The sequence below is a fragment of the Lolium perenne genome, chromosome 2 (genome assembly GCF_019359855.2).
Source record: "Lolium perenne isolate Kyuss_39 chromosome 2, Kyuss_2.0, whole genome shotgun sequence".
NCBI classification, from domain to species: domain Eukaryota; kingdom Viridiplantae; phylum Streptophyta; class Magnoliopsida; order Poales; family Poaceae; genus Lolium; species Lolium perenne.
The window spans coordinates 244,186,247-244,210,979 of NC_067245.2; positions in this window are offsets into that span (position 1 = coordinate 244,186,247).

Consider the following 24,733-nt stretch of genomic DNA (forward strand, 5'->3'; position numbering starts at 1 on the left):
AGGCGGCGAGGACGCGCGCGAGGTGGAGGGATGCGGCAGCACGCCGAGGTAGAAGAAAGGCGGCGGCTTGGCGCGCAAGAGGAAGAGGGAGGTGGTGGAGCTAGGCGGCCGGCGGCGCAAGGTGGCGGTCGGCGTCGGCATCGCGAGAGCTCGAAGAGACCGCGTGGGCGACAAAGTGAGCCGCGGAGGGACCGGGGGTTCGGTCGGAAATTAGTGAGGGTCGTTTTGCAAAAAAAAACCAGTCCGACACCTATTTCGTGTGACGGAGGGAGTACAAAAGATCAAACTCAAAGCAACCTTACTATACCTACAGTGGGATGAAAAGGGTGACAATACACCAACTCAAATCATCCAAAACTAAGTGCATTCTCAGACCGTCCAATAGCAGGTGAGAAACACATCCAGTCAAGCAGACTCTCAACGCACGCCAACGCACACGCCACAGGAGTTGCTCCCGCCGTCTTCCTCGACTCCATCTTCAAGAGAGATCAACGCATTAACCTTGCAAGACCTGCCGTCGATGCCACCATGACGCCAGACGGCTCCACCCTCCTGCACGTATACATCATCTCGCATCTGTCGTCGATACCCTGCAGCACCATGCCACTGAGACTCAGCGCCAACAATGTGGTAGATGAACACCACTCCACCGAAAGCCACCAACATACAGCAGCTGCTCCAAAAACGATGCCCAAGATGGTAGAACGACGCAGGACGCGCCGCCATCGTCCGATCCGGGAGACCCGGACCTAGGGTTTCCCCCGGAGCAGCTGATGTCTACTCACGCTTCTTTTTCTGTAGACAGTGTTGGGCCTCCAAGAGCAGAGGTTTGTAGAACAGCAGTAAGTTTTCCCTTAAGTGGATCACCCAAGGTTTATCGAACTCAGGGAGGAAGAGGTCAAAGATATCCCTCTCAAGCAACCCTGCGATCACAATGCAAGAAGTCTCTTGTGTCCCCAACACACCTAATACACTTGTCAGATGTATAGGTGCACTAGTTCGGCGAAGAGATAGTGAAATACAAGTGGTATGAATGAATATGAGTGGTAATAGCAATCTGAATAAAATATGGCAGCGAGTAAACATGCAACAAAACAGTAAACAAACGGAGATTCGATGCTTGGAAGCAAGGCCTAGGGATCCTGCTTTCACTAGTGGACACTCTCAACAATGATCACATAATAGAACCACTCTATACTCTCTTGTTGGATGATGAACACCACTAATTGTGTAGGATTACATGAACCCTCAATGCCGGAGTTAACAAGCTCCACAATATTCGATATTCATGTTTAAATAACCTTAGAGTGCATGATAGATCATTGCAATTACACCAAGTACTAACATAGCATGCACACTGTCACCATCACACTATGAAGGAGGCACAGATCACATCAATACTATCATAGCAATAATTAACTTCATAATCTATAAGAGATTACAATCATAACCTACGCCAAGTACTACACGATGCACACACTGTCACCATTACACCGTGGAGGAGGAATAGACTACTTTAATAACATCACTAGAGTAGCACATAGATGATATTCAACTAGATCACATAAAGAGAGAGATGAACCACATAGCTAAAGCGGAGCCCTCAGCCCCGGGGGTGAATTACTCCCTCCTCATCATGGAGATAGCGATGGCGGTGAAGATGGCGGTGGAGACGGCGGTGGAGATGACTCCGGGGGCAATTCCCCGTCCCGGCGGCGTGCCAGAACAGAGACTTTTGTCCCCCAGAATTGGAGTTTCGCGATGGCGGCGGCTCTGGAAGGTTTTCTCGGGTTTCGTCAATCGGTGTCGAGGATTTAGGTCAGGGAGGCCTAAATAGGCGAAGAGGCGGAGTCGGAGGGGCCACGGGGGAACCACACACTAGGGGGGCGCGCCCCCCCTTGGCCGCGCCGCCCTGTGGGGTGGGCCCCCCTGGCTCCCCTCTGGCCCCTCTTCGGTGCTCTGGAAGCTCTATTGGATGGCCTTCCCTTCTGAATCATCGAGACCGCTCCGTTAGAGTTAGGATCAACGTAAGGCGGTGGTGGAGGTGCTGCCGCTATTCTGAGCTGATCTCGATTGTCGTCCGTAATCGCGGGAGGAGGTGGCAAGTGGATCTCACTCCTTGGTTCTCGAGGATTTCTCTGTGCTGCCTGAGCATTAGCATGCCCTGCATACCTTAGCATTGCCTGGAAATTGCGACAATCCTTCTGTAGGTGTCCTGACTGTCTTTTTCCGTTGCTGTCGAGGAAACAATGCATCTGGCACGGCCCGTTCATCATCTCTTCGGGAGACACGAAAGGCCTCTGGAACCTTGGCCCGCTAATTTGCCTATTGTTTCGAGAGTCATCTCTATTGTCGCCTCGTTGCTTGTTGCTTCTCTGGTATTCATCTCTGTTGTTTCCTCCTGCGCTCGCTCGGAAACCAGCCGAAATTTGTCCTGGAGCATCATAGCTCGAGTACTGCCGAGGAAATCGTCGCCTTGGTTGATAATTTCTACCTCGTTCTTCTTCTGGCGACCTATGCCGTTTGTTGTGAACAGCATCTTCTCCATCTGCCCATCTATTTGCTATTTCCATTAACGCGGATACTGTTTTTGGATTGGTCCTCCCCAAATCCTCGACAAAATCTCCACGCCTGATCCCTGCGACAAACGCATCTATTGCTCTCTCGTCAGATATATTTTCTGCCGAGTTTTTGATGATATTCCACCTTTGGATATATTTTCTCATTGGCTCGTCTGGCTTTTGTCGGCACGCTCTCAGCTCTTCTAATGACGCAGGTTTCTTACATGTAGACCGGAAGTTCTTGACGAACACGTCCTCGAAGGTTTCCCAGCTGTCGATAGATCCTGGAGGAAGTTTCTTTATCCAAGATCGTGCGGCTCCACTCAAATGTACCTGGATGCTTTGCATAGCTGTTGCTCTGGTTCCTCCTGTGAGCTTCACTGTCTCGAGATAATCAACTAGCCAATCCTCTGGATCTTGAAGGCCGTCGAATTTCTTGAAGTTATCGAGTAACTTGAATCCTGAAGGGACTCGAGTTTTTCGAACTCTCCTTGTGAAGCATGGCAAACCACACATATCCTCGTCGTTTAGCTCTGGGGACTGTCGATGTTCCCTTCTGCTTTGTCGCGCTCTGTCGACCCTTGCTTGTGCTGCCGTGTCCCTTGCTCCACTTGGTCCTTCGGGAGCTGCTGCTGTTGCTGTCGCAGGTCGTGGACTATTTTGCCTTGCTGTTCCTTCGGGAGGTGTTGATACAAACGCCGTCCCCATGGCTCCAACTCCTGCCATTGCCATGTTATACAATGCCTCCCTTGGATCTCCTGGGGGTGGTCTGGATGCAAGGATAAAAGCTTGTGTCACCATATACCCAGCTTCTGGTGTCTTGGGGATGATGTTCCCTCTCGTGTCTATCGACATAAAAGACATGTCGAGGTTTTGAACCAAGTGCTCTCTTTCTCCTTCAGGTACGTTTTGCAACCTTGATCTTGCTCTGTTCCGAGCTTCCCTGTGGCTATCACCCGAAGTTCTAGATTGTCGACTCAGCTCTGCCCTTCGCCTACTTGATGCAGAGGCTGCCTCCTTTCTTCTGTTTAGCTCAGCTGTCTGTTTTTCCAATTCCCTTGCAGCGCGTGCGAGCCTATATTGATATGCTTGTAATTCTTCTAGCGTGGCTGTGGTGGCCATTGGTTCTGAGCCATCCATAGCCCTTGCGGCTCTATCCCATGCTGTTTGTGGGAGTTGGACTCTGTCTCGCGGCTGTGGCCCGATATATTTATTGCCTAGGCCTCGTCGCAAATCAGAGGGATCGACGTATGGATTTCCCAAGTCGTCGAAAGCCTCAGATGTTTCCTCCTGGTCGCGACTTGGCTCTCCGATGACATAAATCTGATGATATTTTGTTTTCAGATCTATGTTGGGTTTGGTGACATCATCATGAAGATTGGCGAAGACCTTGCCCACTGTAGTAGATTTGTCGATGAAGTCGTAGCTGTCGACACTGTTTGAGCCATCGCTTATATAGGAGTCCGCAGATGACTCAAACGACATGTCGCTGAAGATTTTGGCAAGTTTTTCTCTTGCCCTAGTGCTGATGAAGCGTGACGACGAAGTTTCTTCCTCTCCTGATTCCGTTGACGATGTATAGCTTGAAAAATCGGAATCGACCGCCGACGATCCCGACGAAATCGGAATCTCGACACGATACGATCCCTCTTTCTCGATGCGAAAGCGAAATCTTCCGAACGTCATCTCCATAGGCTCCTCCAGATAGGCATATGCATCCAAACGGGAGGGCGGGTGAGGAACAAAATCGACAAGACCAGTTGCGATCTGTTTACCTCGATCCATTGCGCTGCTTGCGGTTGATGAAGTCGAAGATCTTGATCGTGCCATCGAAATCGTATCCTTGACGCCTCTAATTCCCACAGACGGCGCCAATTGACAAGGTATTAACTTGTCAATGCCTACGGGTTGTAGACTAGGGTTTAGTTGGAAGTAGAGGGCAAGTAGATCTCGAAGGTTTCAACCGAAAAGTACTCGACGATTATGAAAACTAGGGTTTGAGAGACAATGATTCGATGCTTTCTTTGTCCCTCGACTCCCCCTTATATAGGAGGTGGAGCCGAGGGATTCGTTTTGTACAAGTTACAGAGTCCGGGAAGGTTTCTAACTCATCCCGCAAGATTACAAACAATGCTTCCTATTACAACTCTAGCTTTCCTTAACAACATCTTGGGCTTCCGAATCTTCTTATTCTTCGGGTAGTGGGCCTTCAGTAAACCCCGGGTACTATCTTCGGCAGGCCCATTGGAGATGCCTATGTCACCGGGCAAAATAAGATATTGGGCGTTGATTTCGTCCGATTCCGAGAATATTTCCTTTGTAGGATTTCTGAAACCAAAAACAGCAGAAAACAGCAACTGGCCCTTCGGCATCTCGTCAATAGGTTAGTTCCGGAAAACGCATAAAATCATCATAAAGTGTGAACAAAACATGTAGGTATTATCATAAAATAAGCATGGAACATAAGAAATTATCGATACGTCGGAGACGTATCAGCATCCCCAAGCATAGTTCCTACTCGTCCCGAGTAGGTAAACGATAACAAAGATAATTTCTGAAGTGACATGCTACCAACATGATCTTAATCATACTATTGTAAAGCATATGAGATGAATGCAGCGATTCAAGACAATGGTAAAGATAATGAGTAAACAACTGAATCATATAGCAAAGACTTTTCATGAATAGTACTTTCAAGACAAGCATCAGTAAGTCTTGCATAAGAGTTAACTCATAAAGCAATATTTTCAAAGTAAAGGCATTGAAACAACACAAAGGAAGATTAAGTTTCAGCGGTTGCTTTCAACTTGTAACATGTATATCTCATGGATAGTTGTCAATGCAAAGTAATATAATAAGTGCAATAAGCAAGTATGTAGGAATCAATGCACAGTTAACACAAGTGTTTGCTTCTAAGGTAGAAGGAAATAGGTAAACTGACTCAACATAAAAGTAAAAGAATGGCCCTTCGTAGAGGGAAGCATTGATTGCTATATTTGTGCTAGAGCTTTTATTTTGAAAACATAAAGAGAGCATAAAAGTAAAGTTTTGAGAGGTGTTTGTTGTTGTCAACGAATGGTAATGGGCACTCTAACCCCCTTGCCAGACAAACCTTCAAAGAGCGGCTCCCATGAAACATTTTTATTTTTGGGTGGCACTCCTTCCAACCTTTACTTTCACAAACCATGGCTAACCGAATCCTCGGGTGCCTGCCAACAATCTCATACCAATGAAGGAGTGCCTTTTTATTTTAGTTTTATTTAGATAACGCTCCTCCCCACCTTTGCTTTCTCAAGCCATGGCTAACCGAATCCTCGGGTGCCTTCCAACAATCACATACCATGGAGGAGTGTCTATTTTTTATAAAATTATGAAAGTTAATTAATTGGGACTGGGAATCCCATTGCCAGCTCTTTTTGCAAAATTATTGGATAAGCGGATGAAGCCACTAGTCCATTGGTGAAAGTTGCCCAACAAGATTGAAAGATAAACACCACATACTTCCTCATGAGCTATAAAACATTGACACAAATAAGAGGTAATAACTTTTGAAGTGTTTAAAGATAGCACTCAAGCAATTTACTTTGGAATGGCGGAGAAATACCATGTAGTAGGTAGGTATGGTGGACACAAATGGCATAGTTTTTGGCTCAAGGATTTTGGATGCATGAGAAGTAATCCCTCTCAATACAAGGCTTAGGCTAGCAAAGTTGTTTGAAGTAAACACAAGTATGAACCGGTACAGCAAAACTTACATAAGAACATATTACAAGCATTATAAGACTCTACACCGTCTTCCTTGTTGTTCAAACACTTTACCAGAAAATATCTAGACCTTAGAGAGACCAATCATGCAAACCAAATTTTAGCAAGCTCTATATATTTCTTCATTAATAGGTGCAAAGTATATGATGCAAGAGCTTAAACATGAGCACAACAATTGCCAAGTATCACATTATTCAAGACATCATACCAATTACTACATGTAGCATTTTCCGTTTCCAACCATACAACAATTAGCGAAGCAGTTTCAACCTTCGCCATGAAAATTAAAAGCTAAGAACACATGTGTTCATATGAACCAGCGGAGCGTGTCTCTCTCCCACACAAGCATTTATTCAAACAAAAACAAAAACAAAAACACACAGACGCTCCAAGTAAAGTTCATAAGATGTGACCGAATAAAAATATAGTTTCAAGGGAGGAACCTGATAATTTGACGATGAAGAAGGGGATGCCTTGGGCATCCCCAAGCTTAGATGCTTGAGTCTTCTTGAAATATGCAGGGATGAACCACCAGGGGCATCCCCAACCTTAGAGCTTTCACTCTCCTTGATCATATTGTATCATCCTCCTCTCTTGACCCTTGAAAACTTCCTCCACACCAAACTCAAAGCAACTCATTAGAGGGGTAGTGCATAATCAAAATTCACGTGTTCAGAGGTGACACAATCATTCTTAACACTTCTGGACATTGCCCAAAGCTTCTGAAAGTTAGTGGAACAAAGAAATCCATCCAACATAGCAAAAGAAGCAATGCGAAATAAAAGGCAGAATCTGTCAAAACAGAACAGTCCGTAAAGACGAATTTTATAGAGGCACCAGACTTGCTCAAATGAAAATTCTCAAATTGAATGAAAGTTGCGTACATATCTGAGGATCACTCACATTAATTGGCAGAATTTTCTGAGTTACCTACAGAGAATTCAACCCAAATTCGTGACAGCAAGAAATTTGTTTCTGCGCAGCAATCCAAATCTAGTATCAACCTTGCTATCAAAGACTTTACTTGGCACAAAAATGCAATAAAATAAAGATAAGGAGAGGTTGCTATAGTAGTAACAACTTCCAAGACTCAAATATAAAACAAAGTTACTGTAGCAAAATAAACACATGGGTTATCTCCCAAGAAGTTCTTTCTTTATAGCCATTAAGATGGGCTCAATAATTTCAATGATGCACTCCCAAGAAATAAGAGTTGAGGCAAAAGAGAGCATCAAGAAGCAGATTCAAAACACATTTAAGTCTAACCCACTTCCTATGCAAAGGAATCTTGTACACAAATGAATTCATGAAGAACAAAGTGACAAGCATAAGAGGATAAAACATGAGTAACTTCAAGATTCTCAACATAAAGAGGGGAAACTTAATATTATTAAGATGCCTATAACCATGTTTCCCTCTCTCATAATAACTTTCAGTAGCATCATTGATGAAATCCACAATATACCCATTACTTAAAACATTCTTATCATGGTTCATATGCATAGAAGTATCATTAATTTTGGCATAAGAAGAGTTCTTCTCATTAATAGTAATTGGAGCAAGATTATTATCAAGAATTTGAACATGGTAAACAAGTTGCATATTAAGGGAATTGTTTTTGGCAATCCAATCATAACTATGACAAGTTTCATAAGGATAGTTATAACCTATATCATAGCATTCTTTATAATAATCATCAAAGGTCGGAGGCATAATGTCATCATAAGAAATAGAATAGTTATCTTTCACAGTAGGTTCATCCGTGACCATACCATCATTGTTGCAAGAAGAAGATGTATCAAACATGTAATGATCAGTAGCAAAAGGATTTTCAAACACCTCATCCCCAAGCTTAGAGCTTTCTATATCATTATGGGAGGAAGCATGGATAGTACTGATACTATGGCAATTATTAACATCATCATTTTCAGAATTAGTTTCCCAGAGATTTGCAATATCAAAAGTAGTGTGCTCTTTCAAATCATGATCACTAATGTATGTAAAGGGCATAGGAAGATCATTGTATTCAGATTCATTATCATGATAATCATTAGGAGCAACATACTTACGGTTACCTAGCGTTATCTCATTCATGCGGGGATATGCCGTTACCTCTTTCTCTTTATTCTCCTTCTTCTTCTTCTTCTTCTTCTTCTTCTTCGTTCCCTTCTTCTTCTTCTTCTCCTCGTTCCCTTCTTTAGGAGGAAGAGGCTTGAAGGGTGGCTTGTCCACATACCCTGATTTACTTTCAGAAATAATAGAAGAAACTTGGGAGGATTCCTCCTTTTCATTAATTAGTTCAAAACACACAGCGGTCCTATCATATTTTGGCAAGGTGTCATCTTCTAAAATATTTTGTATGTAAGTATTTGTATGGCTATTATCAATGCAATAAGAAAAACACCCATGCAGGACATCATCAATATCAAGATCACTCATATGTAACAAAGAGATTTTTCTTGATAGTTCTTCACACCACAAAAATAAAGTAAGTTCACCATGCTGATTAGGAGTAATTTCATCATCACAATACAAATTTGCAGCACTCATGGGGTTCAAATTATCATTGGAGGAGCATTGAAAATTAAAATGACCCACTCTATGGCAAACTTCACAAATAAAAGGATAGTCGGCACAAACCTTTTTACCAAGATCATCTAGAGCCCTAGCCCACTTTCTAGTTTTTTCATTAATATGATGGATACAATATTCATCTTCGACTTGATTAATTCCGCAAGGTCTATGCATTCCACAAAAATTAACATGCTTATAGGAAGTCTTAGGAGTTTGAGCATGTTTATTGCAATCATTAACAACAATTTCATCCTTCATGCAAGCATCTTTAAAAGGTTCATGATACTTATCAAAATTCTTCTTAGGCAATTCAAAATGAGAGGCAAAAGCTTTATAAAGATTTGCAGCAACTTGAGAGTCAAGACCATAGGTAGCACTCATATTTCGAAATTTACCAGTATCCATAAAAGTTTCAATGCATTCATAATCATATTTTATACCTGACTCTTTACCTTTGTTGTTCTCCCATCCTTCAGCGTTCTCCTCAATCCGATCAAGAAGATCCCACCTAGCTTCAACCTCCTTGCTTGTGAAAGATCCCTCCGAACAGGCATCTAGATAGTCCTTGTGATGTCCTGAAAGCCTTGCATAAAAATTATTAATAATAACATTACGGGGAAGCTCATGAATGGGACATTTGAGCATTAGTGACTTCAATCTCCCCCACGCTTGAGAAATACTCTCTCCATCACGAGGATAAAAGTTATAAATATAATTCCTATCAATATGCACTTCATGAGGAGGATAAAATTTAGAGTAAAAGAGAGATACAATTTCCTCCCAACCAAGAGAATGACTATTCTTCAACAATTTATACCAATGCGCCGCTTTACTGCACAAATAAACAGAGAATAGCTTCTTCCTCACTTCATCCATAGAGATACCTGCACACTTGAATAACCCGCATAATTCATGCAAAAATAGTAAATGATCTCCAGGATGGACAGTTCCTTCCCCTTCATAGCGGTTATCCATAACACGTTCAATAATTTTCATGGGTATCTTGAAAGCAGTACTTGTAGTAGGTGGATTTAAAATATCACAAGCATTATTAGAGTTATCGCATATGTGAGATAAAGTATTATCAGAGCAAATTTTCTCCCCTAAAGATGGGAAGCTAAAAAGATCATAAAAACTAGCTTCCCCAAGCTTAGACTTTTCCATAGCATTAGCAGTGATTGCGTTCATACTAATAACATTGCTACTAGCATGCAAATGAGGTTCCATAGGTTCTTTAATTTTTGCATCACACAATTCATGTCTTAACTTAGGAAATAAATTAAAAAGCTCATAGTTGTTTTCCATTATGCCTTACTAGTGTAAAACAAGAAACAAAAAGATGCAATTGCAGGATCTAAAGGAAATAGCTTCGAGCACTTACAACGGCGCCAAAAAATAGCTTAGTAGCCGAGATCCAAAGTGTGAGTGCCTTTTACCTTTCCTCCCCGGCAACGGCGCCAGAAAATAGCTTGATGTCTACTCATGCTTCTTTTCCTGTAGACAGTGTTGGGCCTCCAAGAGCAGAGGTTTGTAGAACAGCAGCAAGTTTTCCCTTAAGTGGATCACCCAAGGTTTATCGAACTCAGGGAGGAAGAGGTCAAAGATATCCCTCTCAAGCAACCCTGCGATCACAATGCAAGAAGTCTCTTGTGTCCCCAACACACCTAATACACTTGTCAGATGTATAGGTGCACTAGTTCGGCGAAGAGATAATGAAATACAAGTGGTATGAATGAATATGAGTGGTAATAGCAATCTAAATAAAATATGGCAGCGAGTAAACATGCAACAAAACAGTAAACAAACGGAGATTCGATGCTTGGAAGCAAGGCCTAGGGATCCTGCTTTCACTAGTGGACACTCTCAACAATGATCACATAATAGAACCACTCTACACTCTCTTGTTGGATGATGAACACCACTAATTGTGTAGGATTACACGAACCCTCAATGCCGGAGTTAACAAGCTCCACAATATTCGATATTCATGTTTAAATAACCTTAGAGTGCATGATAGATCATTGCAATTACACCAATTACTAACATAGCATGCACACTGTCACCATCACACTATGAAGGAGGCATAGATCACATCAATACTATCATAGCAATAATTAACTTCATAATCTACAAGAGATTACAATCATAACCTACGCCAAGTACTACACGATGAACGCACTGTCACCATTACACCGTGGAGGAGGAATAGACTACTTTAATAACATCACTAGAGTAGCACATAGATGATATTCAACTAGATCACATAAAGAGAGAGATGAACCACATAGCTACAGCGGAGCCCTCAGCCCCGGGGGTGAATTACTCCCTCCTCATCATGGAGACAGCGATGGCGGTGAAGATGGCGGTGGAGACGGCGGTGGAGATGACTCCGGGGGCAATTCCCCGTCCCGGCGGCGTGCCGGAACAGAGACTTCTATCCCCCGAATTGGAGTTTCGCGATGGCGGCGGCTCTGGAAGGTTTTCTCGGGTTTCGTCAATCGGTGTCGAGGATTTAGGTCAGGGAGGCCTAAATAGGCGAAGAGGCGGAGTCGGAGGGGCCACGGGGGACCCACACACTAGGGGGGCGCGCCCCCCCCTTGGCCGCGCCGCCCTGTGGGGTGGGGCCCCCCTGGCTCCCCTCTGACCCCTCTTCGGTGCTCTGGAAGCTTCCAGGCAAAATAAGATATTGGGCGTTGATTTCGTCCGATTCCGAGAATATTTCCTTTGTAGGATTTCTGAAACCAAAAACAACAGAAAACAGCAACTGGCCCATCGGCATCTCGTCAATAGGTTAGTTCCGGAAAACGCATAAAATCAGCATAAAGTGTGAACAAAACATGTAGGTATTGTCATAAAATAAGCATGGAACATTAGAAATTATCGATACGTCGGAGACGTATCAGCAGCACGAGTGAGAAACCGCAGACTGCGTCGACGATGCCTTCAAGAAGGTTGCGGCGCGACACGTCGCCATCGTCCGCCAACCGAGGTCGGAACACGGTTTTCACCGGCAGCCGTGCATCCCTAACTCGCCGAGTGTAGTGACAAGACGGGCAAAGATGACGCCTTCGACAAGGTAACCACATCGACCGACGCCGCCATCATCCGCCAAGACCGAGGTCGAGGCTCAGTTTTCACCGGCCGCCATGACACCCCGGACTAGATCACCATCGCCGGAAACCTGTATGAGATCCCATGATCCCCCACACAGGACTACCAGCCTGGCCGACCACCTCCGACGAAGAAGAAGGCCGCCTCCTCCATCGAACCCGAGGTTGCTGCCTTGGGCGTCCTCGAACCGCGGGAGAAACCCAAGGTCACCACCCCACACCGGCGAGAAGCGGAGGGGATGGCGCAAACCGTCCCACCACCAGCCACCACCGGTGAGCCACCGACGGGAGGCAGGGGAGGCCGCAACACTCTGGCCACCGCCGCCCCTTCTTCCTCCGACCGCCACCGCCCCGCCATCACACGGGATGGAGGAGGTCTACCGCCACCGCCGTCGAGGGGATGACCCAGCCGCCGTCCCATCCGCGTCAAGAGGGAAAGCCCCCGCCACGCCCCGAGGTCTTTGCCCCGGCGGCGGTGATGGCGTGTAACTCACACGTTCGTTGGGAACCCCAAGAGGAAGGTATGATGCGCACAGCAGCAAGTTTTCCCTCAGAAAGAAACCAAGGTTTATCGAACCAGGAGGAGCCAAGAAGCACGTTGAAGGTTGATGGCGGCGGGATGTAGTGCGGTGCAACACCAGGGATTCCGGCGCCAACGTGGAACCTGCACAACACAACCAAAGTACTTTGCCCCAACGAAACAGTGAGGTTGTCAATCTCACCGGCTTGCTGTAACAAAGGATTAACCGTATTGTGTGGAAGATGATTGTTTGCGTAAAAACAAGAGAACAAGTATTGCAGTAGATTGTATTTCAGTAAAGAGAATTGGACCGGGGTCCACAGTTCACTAGAGGTGTCTCTCCCATAAGACAAACAGCATGTTGGGTGAACAAATTACAGTTGGGCAATTGACAAATAAAGAGGGCATGACCATGCACATACATATCATGATGAGTATAGTGAGATTTAATTGGGCATTACGACAAAGTACATAGACCGCCATCCAACTGCATCTATGCCTAAAAAGTCCACCTTCAGGTTATCATCCGAACCCCCTCCAGTATTAAGTTGCAAAGCAACAGACAATTGCATTAAGTATGGTGCGTAATGTAATCAACAACTACATCCTTAGACATAGCATCAATGTTTTATCCCTAGTGGCAACAAGACAACACAACCTTAGAACTTTCTCACATCGTCCTGTGTGTCAATGCAGCATGAACCCACTATCGAGCATAAGTACTCCCTCTTGGAGTTACAAGCATCTACTTGGCCAGAGCATCTACTAGTAACGGAAAGCATGCAAGATCATAAACAACACGTAGATATAACTTTGATAATCAACATAACAAGTATTCTCTATTCATCGGATCCCAACAAACGCAACATATAGAATTACAGATAGATGATCTTGATCATGTTAGGCAGCTCACAAGATCCGACAATGATAGCACAATGGGGAGAAGACAACCATCTAGCTACTGCTATGGACCCATAGTCCAGGGGTAGACTACTCACACATCACACCGGAGGCGACCATGGCGGCGTAGAGTCCTCCGGGAGATGATTCCCCTCTCCGGCAGGGTGCCGGAGGCGATCTCCTGGATCCCCCGAGATGGGATCGGCGTTGGCGGCCTCTCTGGAAGGTTTTCCGTATCGTGGCTCTCGGTACTGGGGGTTTTGTCACGGAGGCTTTAAGTAGGCGGAAGGGTAGGTCAAGAGGCGGCGCGAGGGGCCCAGACCATAGGGCGCGCGGCCAGGGCAGGGGCCGCGCCGCCCTATGCTCTGGCTGCCTCGTGGCCCCTCTTCATTTCGTCTTCGGACTTCTGGAAGCTTCGTGGAAAAATAGGCCCCTGGGCTTTGATTTCGTCCAATTCCGAGAATATTTCCTTACTAGGATTTCTGAAACCAAAAACAGCAGAAAAACAAAGAATCGGCACTTCGGCATCTTGTTAATAGGTTAGTTCCAGAAAATGCACGAATATGACATAAAGTGTGCATAAAACATGTAGATAACATCAATAATGTGGCATGGAACATAAGAAATTATCGATATGTCGGAGACGTATCAGCATCCCCAAGCTTAATTCTGCTCGTCCCGAGCAGGTAAAACGATAACACAGATAATTTCTGGAGTGACATGCCATCATAATCTTGATCATACTATTTGTAAAGCATATGTAGTGAATGCAGCGATCAAAACAATGTATATGACATGAGTAAACAAGTGAATCATAAAGCAAAGACTTTTCATGAATAGCACTTCAAGACAAGCATCAATAAGTCTTGCATAAGAGTTAACTCATAAAGCAATAATTCAAAGTAAAGGCATTGAAGCAACACAAAAGAAGATTAAGTTTCAGCGGTTGCTTTCAACTTGTAACATGTATATCTCATGGATATTGTCAACATAGAGTAATATAATAAGTGCAATAAGCAAGTATGTAGGAATCAATGCACAGTTCACACAAGTGTTTGCTTCTTGAGGTGGAGAGAAATAAGTGAACTGACTCAACATTGAAAGTAAAAGAATGGTCCTCCATAGAGGAAAAGTATCGATTGCTATATTTGTGCTAGAGCTTTGATTTTGAAAACATGAAACAATTTTGTCAACTGTAGTAATAAAGCATATGCATCATGTAAATTATATCTTATAAGTTGCAAGCCTCATGCATAGTATACTAATAGTGCCCGCACCTTGTCCTAATTAGCTTGGACTACCGGATCATCACAATGCACTGTTTTAACCAAGTGTCACAAAGGGGTACCTCTATGCCGCCTGTACAAAGGTCTAAGGAGAAAGCTCGCATTGGATTTCTCGCTATTGATTATTCTTCAACTTAGACATCCATACCGGGACAACATAGGCAACAGATAATGGACTCCTCTTTTATGCATAAGCATGTAACAACAATTAATAATTTTCTCATATGAGATTTGAGGATATATGTCCAAAACTGAAACTTCCACCATGGATCATGGCTTTAGTTAGCGGCCCAATGTTCTTCTCTAACAATATGCATGCTTAACCATAAGGTGGTAGATCTCTCTTACTTCAGACAAGACGGACATGCATAGCAACTCACATGAAATTCAACAATGAATAGTTGATGGCGTCCCCAGTGAACATGGTTATCGCACAACAAGCAACTTAATAAGAGATAAAGTGCATAATTACATATTCAATACCACAATAGTTTTTAAGCTATTTGTCCCATGAGCTATATATTGCAAAGGTGAATGATGGAATTTTAAAGGTAGCACTCAAGCAATTTACTTTGGAATGGCGGAAAATACCATGTAGTAGGTAGGTATGGTGGACACAAATGGCATAGTGGTTGGCTCAAGTATTTGGATGCATGAGAAGTATTCCCTCTCGATACAAGGTTTAGGTTAGCAAGGCTTATTTGAAACAAACACAAGGATGAACCGGTGCAGCAAAACTCACATAAAAGACATATTGAAAACATTATAAGACTCTACACCGTCTTCCTTGTTGTTCAAACTCAATACTAGAAATTATCTAGACCTTAGAGAAACCAAATATGCAAACCAAATTTTAGCATGCTCTATGTATTTCTTCATTAATGGGTGCAAAGCATATGATGCAAGAGCTTAATCATGAGCACAACAATTGCCAAGTATCACATTACCCAAGACATTAATAGCAATTACTACATGTATCATTTTCCAATTCCAACCATATAACAATTTAACGAAGAAGAAACTTCGCCATGAATACTATGAGTAGAAACCAAGGACATACTTGTCCATATGCTACAGCAGAGCGTGTCTCTCTCCCATAAAGTGAATGCTAGGATCCATTTTATTCAAACAAAACAAAAACAAAAACAAACTGACGCTCCAAGAAAAAGCACATAAGATGTGATGGAATAAAAATATAGTTTCAGGGGAGGAACCTGATAATGTTGTCGATGAAGAAGGGGATGCCTTGGGCATCCCCAAGCTTAGACGCTTGAATCTTCTTAATATATGCAGGGGTGAACCACCGGGGCATCCCCAAGCTTAGAGCTTTCACTCTCCTTGATCATGTTGCATCATACTCCTCTCTTGATCCTTGAAAACTTCCTCCACACCAAACTCGAAACAACTCATTAGAGGGTTAGTGCACAATATAAATTGACATATTCAGAGGTGACACAATCATTCTTAACACTTCTGGACATTGCATAATGCTACTGGACATTAGTGGATCAAAGAAATTCATCCAACATAGCAAAAGAGGCAATGCGAAATAAAAGGCAGAATCTGTCAAAACAGAACAGTTCGTATTGACGAATTTTAAAATGGCACCAGACTTGCTCAAATGAAAATTCTCAAATTGAATGAAAGTTGCGTACATATCTGAGGATCATGCACGTAAATTGGCTTAATTTTCTGAGCTACCTACAGGGAGGTGGACCCAGATTCGTGACAGCAAAGAAATCTGGAACTGCGCAGTAATCCAAATCTAGTACTTACTTTACTATCAAAGGCTTAACTTGGCACAACAAAACACTAAACTAAGATAAGGAGAGGTTGCTACAGTAGTAAACAACTTCCAAGACACAAAATAAAAACAAAGTACTGTAGGTAAAAACATGGGTTGTCTCCCATAAGCGCTTTTCTTTAACGCCTTTCAGCTAGGCGCAGAAAGTGTGTATCAAGTATTATCGAGAGATGGTGTGTCAACCTTACCTTGGGCTTTACCCTTACCTTTCTTATTGTTTTTCTTTCCCTTGGGTTTAGGAAATATATGATTTCCCCCCGGTATAGAGGTGAATTTCAGAGTGCCTTCTCCAACATCAATGACTGCTCCCAATAGTTTCAGCAGGGATCTTCCGAGTGTGAGTTTTCCTGTTTCAATAACAAGATAATCAATGGATATTGTCCTTCCAAGAATGGTTGTATGCACACCTGCGGCTATTCCTTTAGGAATTATAGTAGAGTTATCTATGAGAGTTATTTCTTCTCCTCCTTCATCAACTCCCCAAAGTTTCAAAGATTTATAAATACTTTCAGGCATAAGGCAAAATTCATACATAATATCACAGTAGGCATGGAGAGTTCGATCACCGATAACAATTTTAACAGCAGGATCCCACAATGAGAGTTTAGAGTTCACTAAAACTTGTTCAAGACGATTACGAACGTGGCAATAGTTATCATTCAAGCGAGATGTACTTATCTCGAGATTATTTAATCTACTATATATGCTAGTGAGGGCTGAATCAAAGTTATTAGCTGAATCATGTGATGCAACCAACTTCTTTATGGCATTAAAAGCTTGATCCCCATTGCAATGAAGGAAATCTCCTCCCACTAAAGTATCTAAAGCATATCTATAGCGAACCATAAGACCAAAATAAAAATTACCAAGGAGCAAACTTAGAGTCATTTGAGGTTCAGTTTTACGATAAGAAGTAAAAATTCTAGACCAAGCATCCTTAAAACTCTCCTCATCCCCTTGTTTAAAAGTGAAGACTAATTATTCAGGCGAAGAAGTAACAGGTTCAGAGCTAGACATGGTAACAAAAATAACTAATTTTTTTGTATTTTTAATATAGAGTGCAAGACAATAAAGCAAACTAGATAAAGTAAATGCAAGTAAACTAATTTTTTTGTGTTTTTGATATAGCAAACAAGATAGCAAGTAAAGTAAAACTAGCAACTAATTTTTTTGTATTTTGATTTAGTGCAGCAATTAAAGTAGTAAATAAAACTAAGCAAGATAAAAACAAAGTAAAGAGATTGAGAAGTGGAGACTCCCCTTGCAGCGTGTCTTGATCTCCCCGGCAACGGCGCCAGAAAATATGCTTGATGGCGTGTAACTCACACGTTCGTTGGGAACCCCAAGAGGAAGGTATGATGCGCACAGCAGCAAGTTTTCCCTCAGAAAGAAACCAAGGTTTATCGAACCAGGAGGAGCCAAGAAGCACGTTGAAGGTTGATGGCGGCGGGATGTAGTGCGGCGCAACACCAGGGATTCCGGCGCCAACGTGGAACCCGCACAACACAACCAAAGTACTTTGCCCCAACGAAACAAAGTGAGGTTGTCAATCTCACCGGCTTGCTGTAACAAAGGATTAACCGTATTGTGTGGAAGATGATTGTTTGCAGAAAACAGTAGAACAAGTATTGCAAAGAGATTGTATTTCAAGAAAGAGAATTGGACCGGGGTCCACAGTTCACTAGAGGTGTCTCTCCCATAAGACAAACAGCATGTTGGGTGAACAAATTACAGTTGGGCAATTGACAAATAAAGAGGGCATGACCATGCACATACATATCATGATGAGTATAGTGAGATTTAATTGGGCATTACGACAAAGTACATAGACCGCCATCCAACTGCATCTATGCCTAAAAAGTCCACCTTCAGGTTATCATCCGAACCCCCTCCAGTATTAAGTTGCAAAGCAACAGACAATTGCATTAAGTATGGTGCGTAATGTAATCAACAACTACATCCTTAGACATAGCATCAATGTTTTATCCCTAGTGGCAACAGCACAACACAACCTTAGAACTTTCATCACATCGTCCTGTGTGTCAATGCAGGCATGAACCCACTATCGAGCATAAGTACTCCCTCTTGGAGTTACAAGCATCTACTTGGCCAGCATCTACTAGTAACGGAAAGCATGCAAGATCATAAACAACACGTAGATATAACTTTGATAATCAACATAACAAGTATTCTCTATTCATCGGATCCCAACAAACGCAACATATAGAATTACAGATAGATGATCTTGATCATGTTAGGCAGCTCACAAGATCCGACAATGATAGCACAATGGGGAGAAGACAACCATCTAGCTACTGCTATGGACCCATAGTCCAGGGGTAGACTACTCACACATCACACCGGAGGCGACCATGGCGGCGTAGAGTCCTCCGGGAGATGATTCCCCTCTCCGGCAGGGTGCCGGAGGCGATCTCCTGGATCCCCCGAGATGGGATCGGCGTTGGCGGCGTCTCTGGAAGGTTTTCCGTATCGTGGCTCTCGGTACTGGGGGTTTCGTCACGGAGGCTTTAAGTAGGCGGAAGGGTAGGTCAAGAGGCGGCGCGAGGGGCCCAGACCATAGGGCCGCGCGGCCAGGGCAGGGGCCGCGCCGCCCTATGCTCTGGCTGCCTCGTGGCCCCTCTTCGTTTCGTCTTCGGACTTCTGGAAGCTTCGTGGAAAAATAGGCCCCTGGGCTTTGATTTCGTCCAATTCCGAGAATATTTCCTTACTAGGATTTCTGAAACCAAAAACAGCAGAAAACAAAGAATCGGCACTTCGGCATCTTGTTAATAGGTTAGTTCCAGAAAATGCATGAATATGACATAAAGTGTGCATAAAACATGTAGATAACATCAATAATGTGGCATGGAACATAAGAAATTATCGATACGTCGGAGACGTATCAGGCGGCAGCGGCGGGAGGAGGAGGGTTGGGGTTGGGGGCGGCTAGGGTTGGGAGGGGTTGGGGATTTTCACAGACTCTGAGTCGATCTTGGCCAGATTTGAGAACGATAGTATGTAACATACTATACTCATGCCCTATCTACAACTTAACAAATATAATTTGTATGTGTACTACCAATAAATATAAAAATATGCCTATACCCTATTTATACGAGTACGGTAACCATAGCTAGTATATATGTGATGACCCAGCGTACCACTGCATGGTGTAGTACACAAGTCGTTGACATAACACAAGTGAAACACCGTTCCACTCATATTACATCCCTCAGAGTGGTACAACAGAAACATATGCGAGTCCAAGGCATGTCTATAGAAGGATACACAAACTGTTTAGAGAAGATCAACACAGTCTCCTACTTTACAGTGAGGTAAAACTTCAAATAAAGCTCCAGAAGAACGACTCGTAGTGTAAGTGATTGCTAACTCAAGCTTAAGAGCTACTTGGCTTGCTATAAAAATCTAGCTACTTAGGTGCTAGGATTAGGGAAAGGTTCCCTTCTATTACTAGTCTAAGTTTTCACTCTAGTTGCTGCAGAAGTTGACTTCATTTACTTCTTTGCTTGGATTCTTCATCTTGTTGCAGTTGACTCCTTTGTCTTCGAGTTCCACGGTAGTTTCTCCTTCAGTGCCTTGATCTAAGAAGGGGTTCAAATGGGAGAGAATGAGTACGAGCGTACTCAGCAAGTTCATATTAGGAAATAGGTGTATCATGCACTAGCTACAGCCATAGACCAGGAAGTCATAGGCGAATGCAAGTTTTCATAAACATTTCTTCAAAAGGTTTATTTTATTATGAAAACTATGCCCGTCAGTCTTCACAGGTTGAATAGAACTTCACGGAGTTCCTTTCCTGCCGCATTCGTAGTTCCCTTCCGGAACAGGGAGTGACTGCCACAGTTTGATACCCTCTGCAGAGGTGCGTTACTTTTCCCATAAGAGAACTTATCCTTGTTGCCAACCAGGCGAATTCTTTCCCGTCCACACTTCCTTGGTGTGAGGCCAGGTGTAAGATCCAAGCCCACACTGCCTTCTCCGCGACCCCGCAGACCCACCCTTTTGTAAGTATGTCCTCCCCTTTATCTATGGGTAGACCGACCCAGGCATTTGTTCTCACCTATACCATTAAGGTAGACCATTCTGAACAACCCATGTGCCCTGTCCTATACACCATAGATAGACCGTTCCGGATAACCCTTACAATCCTACATAGACCATTAATAAGTCTGCCCCCTCTCCTGTATCTAATGGTAGACCGTGACGGACCACTGTCCCCACCTTTACCAAAGATAGACCGATACAGGCAACCCTTATCATTAGTCCGTTGGCATGCGAGAGGGAAAAGATACAGCTGGCTTCCCCAGAGCCATTATAGATCTTATGGTTAACGCGATATGTACGGCGCTAGAATCACTGGACGACATTGGTACTTAGTCCTAGATGAATAGTACCCTTGCAATGGAACCTCCACCAATCAACACATACCATGGTTCCATTGCCCACCACATAGTCATATTCATAATTGTAAAATAATAGTTTGCTTTTTAATGCAGGAGTGATAAGTATAGTACTTTGCATATAGTTTGATAAAAATAATCAAATGACATGAGGAAGCGATGAACTTGCCTTTCTTGACTGCAAGATTATGCAGGAAAAAGCTTCGATACGTGATAACTCCAAATTCTGAAATACCATCATTGTCCGGTAAGAACAATGTTTAAAGAACCGGCAAAAATGCTATAATGCATAGTATGAGATGCAATCGTCCCGAGCGTAACCTAACCTTGATGATTTACGATGGATGAGTTGTAAAGATTTCTTTAGGGCGTGTTGCACTTTTAGGATTGTTCTCAAACAAGTTTCTTATTAGGGTTGGTGATATTATAGCATGAACAAGATATATAATGCATCATAATAAGCATTCACACAAAGAAATAGTGGTTATATAACAAGTAAAGAGTAGTTGTCAGTTTTTAGGTTCTACAGGACATGGTTGATGATTATTTATATTATACTTCAAAATAATAACTTTTGAAGAACCTATTGATTAAGAAATACTAAGTAGTTCCAATAAGAACTATTTACTTATATGGTTTACTTATGTATTTACTTCAAAAGAATAACTTTTGAAGAACATGTTAAATAAGAACAAGAACTATTATAAGTAGGAGCTAGGGGCTCCTAGGGTTTACTATTGGATTCATTAGTTTTCTGATAGAGACTAGTTGGTTCTTAAGTTGGATAGGTCTATATGCAGCAAGTATTGGCAGGTTTATTACTACGATGGATCATGGTTATCATATCCAAAGAGGGTTATCAAAGTGGTTCCATGAGTTAACCATTAGAGTTTACTATACCTTCCCATTTATTTCATCAAGTAATCAATAATGAGTTCCTAAACTAGGTAGTTCATTAATACCAATTAGAGTTTAGTTGAGTATAAGCATGCAAAGTGAATTACTATACAAGGTTGATATTATAGTTGATCTCTATGTTTCTACTAAACAATGGGGTTTAAGGTTGATGACATGGAATTAAAAGTTAAGGTTTATAATTACTAGATCATATAAGGCCAACTCAACATGAGTGCATGAAATGACAACCTTATTGGCAAAAGGAATTTGTATAACTCTAATAAGGCATGGACATGTATTCCATTTATTTTGTGGAGTTTATATGTAGAATATAAACATGACTTTTATTGGTTTCTTAAAAATTCTAAAATTGGTTGTTTAAGATAAGACATTCACTATCAATATCATGTTAGGGTTTAGGGTTTTAAATAGTTTTTGAAATAAGGATATATCTTTTAATTCTTTTATAGGTTTTGGAATTATATGTTGAAGTAATGAACAATTAGGGTTTTCATATGATTAAATATAACCATAAAGAAACAATTGTTGTATTATATGAAATTTTAGTACAAAGTAATATTTACTATTTTCTTGATGTGAAAATAGAAACAAGAAAATTATACTTTTAGTATTTAGGTCATATAAGGTTTACTCAAAAATGAGGACATGAAATGATAACTTTATTTGCATTTGGTTTTGTATTATTCTAGTAGAACTTGAGCATGCATTAGTTCCCTTAGTGTGAATCTATGAGTAAGGATAAAGTTTATAAGATCACACTCTATGAGTTCTTAGGGTTTTAAAGCATGTGGTTTAAGTGAAAGTAATTAGGGGTTCACATAAAATTATGAGTTAGAGTTTCCCTCCTAGTGGAATTAGGGTTTTCTATTTGTGATTCAATTTTAAGGTAATAAATATAAAGAAATAATGCTTTGAACAATTGATCAAGGTTAAGGAATAAACTTGGAATACAAGTTAATGTTTATTTAATATTTTCTTCAATTATTCTTATTTTCAAATAATTAGGACGATATATTTTTAGAATTTATGTCTTAACAATTTAAGACTTAAGAATTGATTTTCTAATATTAGTGAAGAGTTCATATTATGTTACTTTGGCTTTTGTAGTATTTGTTTCTGTTTTCACTTGTATTTACAAATTCTTAATTTTATACAAAATTATTGATATTTGAATTTCTCATGACTTAATTTATTTAGAAGATATATAAATAAGTAAAAATAGCTAAATGGTTAGATGGGCTGACCCAATTGGTTTGGCCCAAACCAAACCTGGTCCAACCCGGTCCGACTGAGTCGGCTTGGTCGAGCCAGTCAAGGCCCCGACCCGACCCCTCTCTCTCTCACCACTCTCACACGCACACGCACGATCACCGCATGATCCGCCTCTGGCTCGCCGATGTGCTCCTCCGGCGCCGCTCCGGCCAGCCGACGGCCAACCCTGGCGCCGCTGCTCACGGACTATGTCTCGCCATCCTCTCCTCTTTCTCCTCCACCAACTCCCTCTCACCGCGACGCGGCCGTCACCCACACTCACCCCCAAAGCGCCGTCGTGCCGCCGCCTGTTTCTGGCTGCTGTCGGCCCTCTCCGGCTCCGGCAGGTTAGGGCTTTGGTCTGCCTTGACCAACTCTGTAACTCCTTCTCGCCGATTTGATTCCGTGGCTTCTTCCGTTCGCCCCCAACCTAGTAACCCTAGCGCTGATCGGTTGATTTGGGCACCGTCGGCCCCCTTCAGGCACGGCCGCCTATCGGCGCGACTCCGCCACGAAGTCCACCACCACTTCCCGCTACCTCAAATCCATCTGCTTCCGCACATGGCTTCACCCACTGCTACCCCTAGCAGTAGTTCCAGTGCGGTCGCCGTTGTGGTGCCGCGCCCGCTGCGTCAAAAACTCCTCCTTCACGAGATGGTGCTTGACCCCCTCCTCTCCGACGATCGCTGGACGGCAGCGTAGCTGCAACCCGAACACCATTGATCTCCTGCCTTGTGACATTGCTGCCGTGGTAGTGTACTGACGGTGAGGTGGTGCTGGTTCCTTGGTGGTGTATTGGTGATGCTACCGTGTGTTGATGACCTGGTGGTGTGGTGATGCGGTGTTGTGCTGTGCTGTTGTGACTACTTCCTCCTCGACGCCGGCTGGACGGTGCCGCGGACGCAACCCTGGCGTCGAGTACCACTTCTCCGCTACATCACTATGAGCTAAACCCCTCCTCTCTCCCTCTCTGTATTCTCTATAGCTATAAATTTGTCGGCCAAAAATTTGTGTGTGCTTGGCCTGATTGCTGTATGTCAAAGGTGATCATCAAATGATACTACTGTTAGATAATCTAGGGTCTTGTGCTTGATCCAAGGCCTCAACTTGGATAAGTGAATCCTCCGAGCATGTGTAGTTATGTCTCTGATTATCTGTGCTTTATATTGATACTATTGTCTATGAATAAAGGATTATGTTGTTGGCATGATATTTGCTTGTAACTGTCCAATATGACAATGAATAAATGCTAGCAATGATTCCTAGTTGGATTAACTAGGAAAATGATTTGAATTTATTTGGTATGAATTGCAAGTGCGTCTACTTGTTGGAGTTGTACTGTCCACATGACAGTGGTTAATTGGAGAAATTGAGTTATATTTTGGTGTACCTTATTGGTGAGTTTCAATGTACAGGATGCAACTATTGTTGCTTGCAACTGATGAGTTGCATGATGGTTTACTTGTGAGCTTATGCTCCTGCTTATAGTGCTCTTGCTGCTGCTGTTGAGGATTACTAGATCATGTGCATGCATGATCCAGTCATGTGTTTGTGGGATTTGGAAATAGAGCAGCAGTAGGTGGCCTTAACTGGTTGCCACTGCTGACTACTAAAAATAGGATA